This window comes from Pterocles gutturalis, unplaced genomic scaffold (assembly GCF_000699245.1).
Source record: "Pterocles gutturalis isolate BGI_N339 unplaced genomic scaffold, ASM69924v1 scaffold6869, whole genome shotgun sequence".
Classification (NCBI taxonomy): domain Eukaryota; kingdom Metazoa; phylum Chordata; class Aves; order Pterocliformes; family Pteroclidae; genus Pterocles; species Pterocles gutturalis.
The window spans coordinates 119,665-124,650 of NW_010130523.1; positions in this window are offsets into that span (position 1 = coordinate 119,665).

Here is a 4,986-nt window from a genome sequence, read left to right on the forward strand (position 1 = left end):
TTCACATGCACCTTCCACCACAGACAATACAAAACTAAAACAAACATGCCCCAGACACTTTCTGCCATCTTTCTAGCAACTATTGTATGTAACTATTTGAAATCACCCAATTGATGGAAAAGGAGGTTGGACAGAGATGGTGGCACCCAAGGAGCCCACCGAGCACACTGCCGTGGGGCATGTCCCACCAGAACCCAGCAACTCGCTGCTGCTGCACACGTGCCGTGATGTCCCGGCACTGGGCAGTGGTCAAACCCACGCAAGCCCAGCTATCTCCAGGTACCAGAGCACCTCTAGCCCCATCACTGCTGTGGAAGCTGAGCACATCACATGTATCCATTGCAGTGAAGACTTTCCTGTCACTCAGCTGTACTGAGGATCTCTGCTGCACTGACCACAGAAAGCTCTCCAACAGCTTACCCTCACACCTCAGTCTTCACTGAACAGTTCAGTTTGGGGAAGCCCTTCAAAGAACGATGAACAATCCAGATTTTCACATATCCAGTTCATGCTCAGACAGTAAAAGTCTCAGCCTGGCCATCTCCATCATCCCGTAGACACACACCTCCCTGCTGGGGCCTTGCCGTGCCTTCCCACCCCCCGTGCAGCGTTAACAGCCTGCAGCTTGAATCCCCTTTGCAGCACACGGGCAGCACGTGCGTCATGTCTGTGCTTCCAGCAGATTTCATCACCCTCTTCAGGGAAGGCCCCATAGACGACAGGATAACATCTCTCCAAACACACAGCTATTTTCAATCAACCCCTGTATCTGCTTTAACAGCCCTGATCAAAATTAATTACAATCCTAACTGAAGAAATTGTCATGGCATTTGCAATGAATTACTGCCATACAAGAGATGTCTTCCCAAACTCCAAGCTTAGCCTAAGCAATTTAGCTATAAAAACCCAAACCAACAGCCTGACCCAACTTTCTTACAGCCTCCTGCAGCCCCCCAGCAACTCCCCTGCCCCAGCCCAGCCCCCCAAGGCGAGCTCCCCTGCAGACCCCATGCCCCGGGCGCAGGCACACAGCCTCCCTGCAGCTGCAGCAACAAGGGCACCAGCACCTGGCCCGTGTCCCCAGCTGGGGCGGGAGGGATGATCCCCAGCTTTCCTCCAGCCTAGCCCCAGGGCAGGGTAGAAGTCCTGTCACGGAGAGAAAAGATCCTTGGGGCAACAGGTAAAAGCAGCCAGTGATGATCAATTGTACAACGAAAGGAAGGAAGCATTTTAGTGGACTTTAACAAAAAAAAGAACCTTTAAAAACCACCCTGTATCTGTTTAAAATTACATTAGAAAAAAGTTATAATGAATGTCCCTCTTTGCACAGGAGGATATATTCTCTTACTTAAACTCTCGGCAGACTGAACACTCTCGTCAACAGGATAACAACCATACATTTAAGCTATCACTTCCCAATTATACACAAATTAATAATTGAATGCTACAAGGAAAAATTAGCCCAATCATACATCATTCCTGTAGCAGATAATTGGGCATGGACCAGGCCAGCTCTGCTGGTAAATGGTAAATAATGCACATAGTATATCAAATTTTGCATGTAGATAGACAAGTTAATTTGCTTCCAACTAAAGAAGAAGGACTTTTTAAGAAGTAAACTATTTGTCTCAACACTAACATGCAAGATTGCCTTCACACATACACCTCCCATTACATATGTCCATCATACAGAAAATATTAACAAGCATCATATTTCAAGATGTGGCTACGTGTGTACATATACAGATGCATACATATGTGAATACAGACACACAAGAACCTTATAATTCAAATAAAATTCACTGTGAATACAGATACTGAAGTCTCAAAGCTTCCAAGAATAACATATACATGGAAAGTTTTCTAAGAGACTGATATGGGGTTGCCTCTGTACCAAAGGCTTCTCAATCATATGTGATTTATTTGCAGGTTTTAGGAAAATTAAATGCAATTCATTGGCAATGTTGAACTGCTTTTTCTTGTAAAAATGAAGCCACTCGCTACTGGAAAGTTAAGGAGCGGAACCAGCTGCAGAGGGTTTTTTTGTTTTGTTCTGTTTTGGGTGGGTTTGTTTTTTTTAAAGGAAACAACACATTAAGCTGTTCTTAGTTTCAGTTTAAAACTTGAAAGAAATTACTTTCTGCTTTTCCACTTCTCCACAGGCAAAAACCCCCATACACATCTAAGCAATTCTCAAACAACCTCTGCTCACCAGTGCAGTGTGTGATCTCCCCACAGCACAACTGCTCCTGAGCTAAAGTCACTCACTCACAGCTCCTCAGATGACTTGGTATGAACAGTAGCTATTTAGATTTCACAGCTTGAAAACCAAGTAAACTTACTCTATATAGAATAACTCTTTTTTCTTAAGGTAGGTAGAAGAATTACGAAGATCACCTCAACAAAACATAGGTGATGTTGCATATTGATACTGAGGTGTAATGACCTCAACACTCTCTACTTTTTCTGAAGTCCTAATAACACACTTAGATATTTGACCCTTTTCTACTTTCCCCTACAAACAGAAGAGGGAAAGAAATCCCTTACGTGTTTTCCTGGCTGACGCCGAAGGAACTCGTCAACCCACAGCAGGATGCAGTGAGATCCAAGACTGAGCTCTTTGTAGTTGAAAAGGAAAGTCTTTGGCCAACTGGAAGTGACTTCTGATGGAAACTTTATGATTTTTCTTTTCCAACAGATTAATTGAAGGAAAAGTTTAACCTGATGTTTCATTCTGGTATCTATTGGCAACTGATATTCAGTGATAACTGATATGCTTCACCATTTAGGAGTAAAAGCTTTTCTCCTTCATGCAAATAGCATCACACATTTGGTATTGATAATGCAGAGGGATTTGGCCTGAATTCCAAATTATCTAAGGATCCAAACTCATGATACTGATTATTTTTCAAATCTCATGTTTTCTAAGACAAGCTGGAGTTCACATTTGCCCATATTCCCCTGCAAGTTTGAACCCTCAGAAAATAGTTCGTTCGTGTTTCAAAGGGTCTGATTTTCTAATCACAAGGACTAGAATTTTCTCCTCTGTATTTTATCATTAAAAAATCTCATGTAATCCACAGCCTCCAGATGCTGAGTCCTTGACACCACAATATCAAATACCTTTGTGAGAACTCCCCAACCTCCTGTAAATCAGCGCAAGGTGAGGGCTGCACACACGGCAGCCACCTCGCCGTCTGCCACGTGTAACAGTCCCTTCAGGGTCCTAATCAGCACCCAGGAACAGATTTCCAAATGCAAATAGGCAACCAGCAAACAGGCAAGCCCTGTGTTCCCAAAAGCATCGATTTCTCTGATGCCGAGCCATGAAATACAACAGTCCAAAACCACAATCAAGTAACCTGCATCCCCATCACTGAGCGAGCACGCAGCAGTGCTGCTAACAGGAATATGTGATGCCATGTCCTGACATGGAGCATCACTGCACACAATGATCTGCAGATGAAACAGCTTAAAATTACTCCCAGATTATTCCTGTTCTGCGTAACACCGCGTGGCTGTGGGCTACAGGGGAGTAACGGCACAGCCCAGGGCTCTTGCTGGCAGACTGCGAGTCACAGACATGACAAGGAAGGGGAGCAGAAGGATGCCACTTCAGAGGGTAAAGTAAAAGTACATTGGGGAAATCCTTTGCATTTCTGTCTATGGTTTCTGTGTGTTGCTCCCAAATGAAGCCACCACTGTTTGCAGAAATTTATAGTATCCTTAAAAAAAAAAAAAAAAGACAACAAAAATCCCAACAAAGGTACTCTTTGCATAACCCACAACTGCAGGTGGCTTAGGGAGATAGGATATTTTCAGCAGAACCAAAAACATTAGAGGAAAGACCATGATTAAAAATAAAATGGTGATAATATTTCTATCTAGTTGTGCTCTGGCCTGGATGGCTTGGTGAGCAGGGCAGGCTGTGTCAGCCAGAAGGACCACACCCACCTCCATGGCAGGAACACACCTCATGCTTCTAAGTATTTGCTCCAGAACTGGAAATCCCAAACCCAAATCATCCACCGTAGTGCTCTGCAGGGCAGGGAGGAGGCACCTCAGCTCCCGTGTATGAGGAGGGCTGGCATCTTTGTTCTCTCCCTGCCACACTCCAGCAGCTCTCAATTAAGAGCTGGGACCTTCAGTCAAACCTCTCTGTTATCAGCAGGGACATCTAGCTGAGAGGATGGAATGGGATTTCACACGCTGATTCACAGCAGCTGTGGTGGCAGAGCACACAAACACATAAAGAAACTAACACATGATAACAGCTCTGAGCAAAAGAATATAATTTGCCAAAAGTTAAAGGTAAATTTTGCCTAATTTTGCCTTTGGTCAAAAGGCAGATACATACATGGCAGGATTCAATTTATTTATTTATTTTTTAACCACCTTATAGCCCACATGTGACCCTCCACTTCCAAATGAGCATTGTGGGAAGAAAAGAATAAAATCTTTTTATAGCCATATTTGGAAACACTGTCTCATCCAAAGATTCAGAGAGAAACTGTTCTGGAAGCTGCCAGCCTGGTGTTTTATTTCCCATCCCATCACCTAATGTCATACCTGAGCCGCTCTGCGATTTCTGCAAGCAGGGCAAGATACTGCTCCCACTCAACAGAGCTCATTTCACCTGGCCAGGGGTGTTGGGGGGATATCTCTGCCATCTCCTGCAAAGCAGAAATTATAAATCATGTCTACATGCAAAGTTAAAAAAAAAAACCTCACAGCAATAATTTACTTAAATATTTAAAAGAAAATAATTTTTAAATAGTAAAGGTAATTCTCAAGGTGACTGATGTAATACTAAACGGATATAAACATTTTCACTCCACTAAACAAAATTAACACAGAACCCACACACATAAACCAAAACCACAGAGTTTGCATTGGAAAGAGCTTAAAACTCCCAAGCTTTTACTCAAAACATTTTTTTTAATTAAAGTACAAATGCATTTATGCTGGAGAATAGTTTACATACAT